The sequence below is a fragment of the Octodon degus genome, unplaced genomic scaffold, assembly GCF_000260255.1.
Source record: "Octodon degus isolate 3935 unplaced genomic scaffold, OctDeg1.0 scaffold00195, whole genome shotgun sequence".
Classification (NCBI taxonomy): Eukaryota; Metazoa; Chordata; class Mammalia; order Rodentia; family Octodontidae; genus Octodon; species Octodon degus.
In genome coordinates, this window is record NW_004524771.1 from 2917721 (window position 1) to 2927334 (window position 9614).

General features: G+C 41.5%; 1 long non-coding RNA gene across 1 annotated transcript; it reads left to right on the top strand.

The window, feature by feature from the left end:
• Positions 1–2417: 2417 nt before the first annotated feature.
• On the top strand, positions 2418–8805 carry LOC111813513. The gene is made up of 3 exons (XR_002818750.1): positions 2418–2427; positions 4000–4008; positions 8720–8805. It is a non-coding gene; the product is annotated as an uncharacterized LOC111813513 (long non-coding RNA).
• Positions 8806–9614: the final 809 nt, after the last annotated feature.

Sequence of the window (9614 nt, forward strand, 5' to 3'; positions counted from 1 at the left end):
GGTACATGGAGACTGGCTAGCTAACACTTCTTTCCTTCCTTTATGATTCCTTTCTGCCATGATTCATTCAACGTGTTTTTTAAAAGCTACTCATTGAGCCAGAAAATGAAAATGGTATAGCTCCTACCATGGGCCAAATTGAAAAAGCAAATAAGATATTTTGTAGCTTTAAGGCTCTTCCAGTTTAGTAGATGAAAAGGCAGGTCAACAAGTAAGATGCAGCCTCATATAGACTTTAGCAGAGACAGAGTAGTGAGAGATAAAAAGCCTTACTTGTGTGTCTGGGAAAGGAGGGAACTGAGAAATGGGACTAAAAACCCATCAGAAGGCTATTGATGGCAGGATCCCGAATATAGGCTTATAGGGCTATTTCATGCAAACCAGTTCACTCTGGCTGCACTGTGTGGGTTACAAGCTACCTCATATCAATTTACAGCTGCTATTAGCCCCATTCTTTTCAGGCACTGAGCACATCAGGATTGGTTTACATCGTTGGATGATTGATGGCCTGTTGTTTTGCCAGATTGTTTGAGGGCATCCAAGGGTGGTGGAGATGTTGTTTTCCTCGCAGTCTGAACTTCAAGAAAACTTTTGGCTCTTATCTCCTTTTTCTAAGTCTCTATGGCCCACCTGTGTTAGCTGATTTAATTATGCCTATGTTGTTTACTTGCTACTTTTGAAGCTATTGTCATGTGGTTGATATTAAAAATGCACAATGACAGGCCTGCAGGCTTCCTCTGCCAGCAAACTCCCATCCACTGACATTCTCAGCAAGAGAGGTAAGGCAAGAGTGTTTAGATTTCCAAGTGATCATTCCTTTCTTGTTCTGACAAAGTTTGGCTACAGATAAGTTTGAGTTTTACTAATTCCTATCTCATAGTTCTTTTTGTCACAACCTTCTTAGGTTCCGAACAACCATGATCATCAAGCCAATGTCAGTTCCAGGTAACAGAAAGTGTTTAAGATCGCATGCCCTTGCAATGGGAAGTTATGAAATATTTAAAACAGTGAGTTTAGACTATAAGAAAGAGTAAAATGAGTATAATTGCAGACCAAGGATTTAGATGTATAAAATTTCATTGCTGGTCAATTTCAGAATAAATTCTCAAGTTTGGTGAACTTGGGGGGTGGGAGAGAGAGAGAGAAAGAGAGAGAGAGAGAGACAGAGAGACAGAGAGACAGAGACAGAGAGAGACAGAGAGACAAAGAGAGACAGAGACAGAGAGATAGAGAGACAGAGAGAGCTACTGAGAGTTTGGAATCTGAAGTCTGAAAGAACACTAGTTTGAACTGGACTCTAACATCATCCACATGACTTTGGTCAAATCATTTAATATCGATATCTAGCAAAAGTATGAGGGCCATAATCACCAGCATCAGAATTATAATCTCTGCCATTGCCATCAGCACCACCATCGTGATCGAAATCCTAACTTATCACCCCAACTCTATAACCACCACCACCACCACCATAACCACCAACACCATCACCAAAGCCTGAAGATCCAAGCTGACTTATATTCCTCTCCTATGAACTCTCAAAACTTCCTGGTCATAGAATATGTCATATCCCATACCTAGATTCCTCAAGGATATAAGCACCACGGTCCTTTTTACCATTGTATTGCCCTTTCTAGCAGTGGGGTAAACACACAGTAATCACTGTTAAGTAGAAGAGGACCACATTTACTAAGTATCCATTATATGCCATATGATTGATGAGTTCATTTCTAACCTTCGACCTTGAAATTTTTCCACTTCCATTTCTTGACTAAAATAATGAAGACTCTACAAAGGGCATGTGGTTCAGAAGCCACAGTGACAGTACCACAACACAGGTCTGCCCAATAATCTTTCCATACCAAGATGACTCCTTAATGAGCCAGAAAATGTGTTTATACATAATCTTCCTTACACTGATTATTCTAGACAATCAGACTTTTACTGTCTCCAAATGGTCTTATACGAGAGGAGAACTAAGGTTGGGGAGTGGATAGCAGATGGCCGAATGGTGTCAAGAACACTAAATTACATGGCTTTAGGGCTGCAAAGATTTTCTAGTCAAATTTCAGCCACTTACAATTAAGAAAGTACACATCTTCTTTAATTTGCAAAACTATCCATTCAGATAGGTGATGCTGAGAAGATTGGTCATGATGTTTCTGTTTGCTAAAGGCTGCTTTTGAAATCTCAGAGTTCTCTCAAAGAAAATCATAAGTATGGGTTTAAGTCACCAGTAAAATAAAGTATTTAAACTGGGTGTTCCTCAAAAATGCACAAAATAAGCATATTTTCAATTTCATCAGCTTCTAAGTGGCCTAGAATAGAGCAAAACATTAATAGGAGAGGGAGTTTTCTAACTCTAAAGGTCAGGTTAAGGGCTTTTACATAAATATTTGATCCTAGATGGCCACTCACACAGAGGTGGTGACATCTGCAAAGACACTTGGGGTGTTGTTTAGACCACAATATTTAAATTGACAGAAATAATACCTAGAGAAAATGACTGCCAACATTCCTCTATTTTATGAAAAGAAGTAGTTAAGAAAAAGACAATGTTGTTATAGACGTAAAGCATCACGTAGAACAAGAGCTGGATTTTAGGGATAATAATAATGGTGGTGACAAGGATGATAATAGTGTGATTGTTGAAAAGATCCCATATAATTTGATATTGTCCTAGTCACCATCCTAGTATGTCATTCACTTACTACCTTATAGGATTCTTATTGTTACTCAAATTTTATTGATCAGGAAAGAGAATCCTAGAGTTAAGAGATTTGTCACGTAATTAAGAATTACACCACTTGTTACTTAGATCAGCTTAATTGCATTCATTACCTTTGCACTATCTCTGAGACAGTCTCCAGAGTAACAAGAAAGCATCTCATATCGGTAGCAATAATATTAGAAAGAAAATGTTCCAATAGATATGGCTCCATATCCATGGCCAAACCCTTCAGCCACGAAGAGACATGTTATCTCTAAGGGGAAATAAGAGGGAGAAGGCAAAAAATTCTCATCTTATCTTTACTCCTATCAAATTTTCTAAATAGAAACAGATTTCCAGCTAGGTCATTTACCTACTGGCATCACTTCTACTGTTGGAGCTCTCAATACTGAGTTCAAGATCAACAAAGGCCAATCTACATGAACTCCAGAATCCATTTACTTCCCTGCCCCTATATCACATACATTGTGTGTGTGTGTGTGTGTGTGTGTGTGTGTGCGTGCGAGTGCTATTTTCTGGGGAAAGGATTACTGCTTCCAGATGAGGCTCAAAAAAGACTAAGGTACCCCACTACCACCACCTCCAAAGTCAGCTTTTCAGCCCCTGCACTCAGTAAGCTGAGTGCTCGGGAAGGCCACGTACTGTAGTAAGGGTAGTATTCATCCAAGAAACCACTCATTCATTTCTTCATTCACTTATTCACATGTTTTTAATTGTCTTATTTATGCACTGTTCCAATCTACAGGGATGTAGAGACAAATTAATCTTTAAAGAGCTTCTAGTATAGGAGGAAGAAAGAAACCTATGCCGATGATTTTAAAGCAGCCTATTACAATTTCAATAATGAATATTTTCAAGCTATGAAACAGTGGAAAGATTCAGAAGCAGTTCTTAACGATGGAATAAAGCAAGTATGGGTAGAAAGTTACTTTGGGCAGAGGAAAAGACCAGCCCAAGTGAAAGCAAACAGTATGGTGAATGAATGAAGACATTTCTAGCCTCCTAATTTCCCTAGAGAATTAAAAAGCCAGGAAAAATTAAAAAACGAGCCTGATAAGGCTGCAGGGCAGGTTAAAAATGACTGCCTTGTATTATATAAAGAAGAGACTCTAGTAAAAAGTTCAAGTACAGATTTAAGTATTCTAGCTACAGAATAGAAAATAAATTGAGAAACGACTTTTTTTTTTTTCACAACACAGCCATAAAATAATGCAAACTTGAACAAAAGAGGAAAAAGAAATAGACAAAGGCAGAGCCAGGAGAGAGAGGGAAGTAGAGTCATGATAGTACCCACATCTTTTGCCAGTAGACGGGTCTGTGTTACTCTGAATTTTCTTCCACGTTTCTCCAGAGCTACTGCAGATAGAAGATGCTCATATTCTAATATGCTGAATGATTAAATGAACAGTAGGGATAAGGAGATGGGGTTAATGTTTGAAGAACTTTTAAAGTATGGGATTAGAAGTACTGGAAATAGATCCAATGTGGAAGGTGAGGAAGAGGGAAACAAGGCAACTTCTAACATCACAAAACTTGAAGTCAGATATGGGTTAACGTCTACCTTCTGAAATAATACATCTGGAATAATACATCTATTCTGGGACAACAGAAGTAGGAATAGAAGGGGCAGCAATGGTTCAATATGAGATGATCTAAAGATAGAAGTAATTTTTGAATATAAAGAAGAGGGTAATAGCAAGAGAAACAGAGGAGAGAGAGACATTGAACCCCAAGATGGAGAGACAGAGAAAAAAAAGAAAAAAAAAAAAAAAAGAATTTGTTTTGGATGAGGTAGATTTTAGAGGCTGAGAAGTACATAAAATATGAAGGAAGATGAAGGCCCAGATGCAGACAGCAGAGAGAATAGGACAGAGAAAGAGAGAGAAAAGGGAAGGGGAGAGGAAGGGAGGGGGAAGGGAAGGAAGGGAAAAGAGGAAAAAGAAATATACAAAGGCAGAGCCAGGAAAGAGAGGGAAGTAGAGGTATGGCAAAGCAGTAGGAGCTTAGAGAAACACAGTAGATATTAATGGTCTACCTAGTAAAGCCAGGTACACAAGGGTGTGGTACTATAAAGTAGATGAATAGGCTCCATAGGATGAACAGAGAAGAAAGGAGGGAGCTAGAGAAAAAAGGGATAACCTAAAGCAAGAGGCCCTCTCAGAGAGGAGAGAGAGGGACAGCAGATGCTCTCTTGCTGCTTAGACACTACCAGTTCAGGTCTGATCTTCCCTAACCTTGTATTAATCTGCTGATTCATTATAAGACTATGTTGCCTCCAGGCATCCCTGCTCAACAAGATGCCAGGTGCTTAACAAGCCTAGAAGGGACTATCTCTTCCCTTACTAAGTCCAGTTCTTTCACTTTGCTAAATGTGTTCAGTGAGGATTCTCTGGGAAACCCCAGAGACAGCAGAATTTTGATGTCACATCAGGAGGATTTGCCCTCGAGACTGCTTGGTTCTGGCTGAGGTGATTAGCTGGGCCAAGAGGCCTCTTTCTGGAAAGAGCATTGCTGACAGCACTCCATGTGATAGATGGAAGGGATCAGAAATAACGAGACTAATGAATAAGCAATCAGTCTATTCTTGAATCTGCTATTACTGACCTTCTAATTGGGTGTCTCAGAGTCCCCTGGGGTTCCCTAAACTACAGCACTGTTCCCAGAAAGACTCAGTAATATTGGCTGGAGACAAAATAATACATAATAAGCATTCTGATTGGAACTGATGGCCATTCCAAAAGTAGATATGTTGCCCTGCTGTTTCTCTTCCCTTCCGCTGAAACCTGTGAAAGCTGGTAACAGAAAGTTCTCAACTAAAGAACAAACTTGTGTTTGAGTCCTAGCTCTGCCAATTCCTCCCTGCTTAGCTTCCACTCTGATCCTGTTTCCTCAACTAAAATTAGGGTTAATAGTCCTCACCTCATATGGTTTTAGTAAAGACTAGTTCCAACATATGCAAATAGCCTGGCACATAGTAGATTTTCAATAAATGATAATTATTATCAGCATCAGCATCATCTTTGGCAAGGCTAAAAAAGACTGGCATCCTGACAAACAAGAAGCCAGAGCTACATTTTGAAAACTTCCACCCAAGTATGCATTAGCTCTCATTAGAATTCTCATTAAGTTCTAGTAATGAGAATTGTGTGAGAAGACACTTTTCAATCAGAAGGAAAGAAAGTTAACTTTCAATGACATCTCATTTTTGTCTTCTTAAATTTGGTGAGTGTTAAGAGAAATCAAATGAAACATCTCTCTTGCAATGACCCTTTCACCTAACAGTGATGTCTTATCGTATTTTTTCACAAAGGTAGTTAGTACCTGTCTTAGGTATTTTCTTGTTGCTGGGACAAAATACCCAACATCCACCAGATACAGAAGGAAAAGTTTACTTTAGCTCACAATTTGTAAAGGTTTCAGTCCACAATCAGCTGGCTCCAAGACAGGACAGCACAGAAAAGTAGCAGCAAGCGGAACAGGAGGGAAATCTCATTTTTCCTTCTCTTTTTATTTTATCAGGCTAAAAGACTACTGGATGGCTCCACTAACACCTTGGGTGGTCTGCAATCTTCAGTAAATCCATCATCCACACCCACAGCTAACCAATCAGTAGGCTAATTAAATCACATAGCCATGATCAAATCACATCCCAAAAGTCCCACCTGTGAGCACGTGAGGCTTTATGAGGACAATTAGATAGATGCTCCAAGGACACAAGCACCAATATTTCCCAGAACTAGTGGGCCCCACAGTAATTGTGAATGTTCTGACTATGGGAGGGAACTTGATATGGGAAAGAGGGCTTGGGAAAGAGATTGAGGAACTAAGGCCGCACTTTGCAGACTTGATCTAGAGTGTTCCTTTATATAGGCTTACTATGTGGGATGAGCATAAAGTAAAACCTTTAAAGGACCATCCTTGTGTAAGCAGTCCTAGTACCAAGATCTATGAATTTATGTGCTGGCATCTAAGTCTGAAGGTGCTGAAACTGGACACACATATGATTTTGCTTTATTTTTTTGAAGTATTTCTATTTTTAAATTTTATTTATTTATTTATTTATTTTGCTTTTGATGCTGAGGACCAAACCCAGGGCTTCCAGCTTGCTAGGCACGCACTGTACTGCTGAGCCAAATCCCCAGCCCTGGCTTTGCTTTAAAAACTGATAAGTTGATGCACACAGAATCAAGTTGTCAATAAAGAAATGTAATGCCTTTAAGAAATCTTTGAAGGGCTGGCCAAATAGCTCAGCTGGTTAAAGCACCTGCAAGCAGGCTCAGGAGCCAGGGGTTTGATCCCCGGGCATGCTGTGCTGGCCCCACCCTGGAGCATGCTGAGATAGCAATTGAGACTGGGCATGGTGGTGCACGCCTGTAATCCCAGCACTTGGGAGGTTGTAAACAGATGAATCACTACAAGTCCTATCTAGTAATGAGACCCTGAACACCCTGTAGACCTTTCCCTAAAATACAACCAAAAAAAAAAGAAAAAGGAAAAAAAGAAAAGGAAAGAAATCTTTGAGGTCCTGGGGCTAGTGAGATTGATCTGTGGTATATGTGCCTACCTGGCAAGCACAAGGACCCAGGTTTGATCCCTGGTACAACATGCCATGCCAACCCCGGAACCCTGGGTGTGCTATGCCATGCCTGCCACCAAAACCAGGCATGGTAGCACATGCCTGTAATTCCAGCACTGTGGAGGCTGAAACAGGAGAATCACTATGGGTACAAGCTGTAGAGTGAGAGCCTGTACCAAACAAATAAATGAATAAATAAATAATTTTTTAAAGAAACCTTTGAAGTACTAATGGCATCTCTTTTTTTTTTCCTTGTAGGTCTTCATGTAAACATGTACAAGTACAAATTCCTTACAATGAACATGATCATAACACATACCTAAATTGTACCAAGACACTTTATGAAATCTCTTTTTAAAAAAGTATCACAATATCATTATCATTGTGGAAGAGGAATTTACAATTCCAACTTCCAAAATATTTCTATTCACCAAATTATTTAAAAATGAATATTGGGATGTATGGAGCTTTCTGGGTGCCGTTTAAGAACTTTGGCAGACTCTGGGAAAACTGGGGGACTCGGATAAGCTCTGACATTTGGTAGCCCCCAGTGCACAGACATGAAGCTTCTGCTGGTGTCGCTTGAAACTTTTAAGAACTTAGGAGAACTCTGAGTGGCCTGTGGCATGCAGGAGAGCTGCAATCTGTGGTCCCAGCTTGAGAAGGTGTTGAGTTTTCCTGGAGCCATTTAAGAACTTTGGCAGACTCTGGACAGCCTCTGGGACTCTATCTGGGTGATTACTGGGAGCTTCAAAAATGCCAAAATGCAGGAGCAAAAGGCAGTCTCAGTCCTCTAGACCACCCAAAACAAATCCAGGAGTCAAAGACATACAAGAATTTGGAAATCACACACTTGAAATCTCTGAAATGATAGCAATTGAAGTAAAGAAACAAACTCATCAGGCCATAGAAGAAATAAGAGCAGAAATAATTTCTCAGGTCAAAAAAATAGACAATCATGTTGCGCACGACCTTGCCAGCAAGGAAGACGCAACACACAGCTCTTCCTTCAGCAGTTTATTCAGGCCCCTTACAGCAAGCTTCTTCTCTCCCAATCCCCCAGCCCTTGGCTAATATATACTCCCGAGCCCAATCCCAGTGCGCCACATGGGGATCGCCCATGGGTCCAGCATATGCGGAAGCGAATCATGACAGCAGCCCTGGCCATATAAGGAGTTGTTGTGCACAGAGAGCGCTCACCCATGGGGGATGGAAGGCAGAAACCAGTGCCATCTTGTAGGTGCGGTCCTTCGCAGCTCTCCACAGTTCCCCCTTTTTGTTTTGCAACAGGCAAGGGCAGTGGTCCGATCTCTGCTGTGCAAAGGCTCTGTAGCATTGTGGTCCAGGCGTTCTCCACCCAGAGACAATGCAACTTGCCCAATACCCATTTTCCGCAGACGTGGGGCGTTTAGGGCATCAAACCCACATGCAATCAGACGTACCCTTCTTGGCCTTCCAGCTCCACTGGGTGCCAAGTGCAGTGCTTTGCCTCACAGCCTGTGCTACTTGGCTGGCTACTTGGCCAGGGTGGCCAGCCAAGCCCCAGGGACTGTCTGATCTCGACGGCTGCAAAGGCTTGGGCTATCATGACTGCATCCCGCTGCCGCTGAGACCTCATGTGACAGATACACCACAAACACGCCAGGGAGAGCAGCACCATCATGACAGTCAGGGCCCCCACAACATAATAACAACAATGCCATCAAGCCCGACCAACGGTTTATCCAACCTGCAGCCTTAGCTATTGCATGCCATAAGCTCTCTGCACCCATAGGCGGTACCCTTGTAGCATTAACCGCGGCAATGGCGTGACTCAACCGCAGGGTATAGTTAACAAAAGAAGCATTCCAGGGCCGACACAAGTATTTGTTGAGGGCCCAGAGTTGGTCGCTAGCATTAAGCACTTTTGCCAAGGTAACACAGATCTCAGAGAAGCCCAAGTTACACATTAATTTTTGCTGTATGTGTAGGATGTCCACCTGCTCCTGCAACAGAGCAATTTGCTAATTAAGTGATAGGATTCCAAAATGTTTGTCCATTCAAAGTCTCTTGCACTTGTAGAGCAGCAGTGATACCAAAATCTCACTTTTCCCGGAACAGCTGGAGCTGGAATCGATTCTGCTCCGGGGGGATCTCCACTGGCATTGGCACAGCGGCGGGAATGCGCACGATGACAGCATGAATATGATATTTGGTCCAGCAATTACTTAAGCTGAAATTACCAACTGAACAATTTAGTTTACCCTCTCCTCCCCCAGTTCCATTCCACACTACAAAGAAAAAAGGGGGACAGCAGGCAAGGGGATG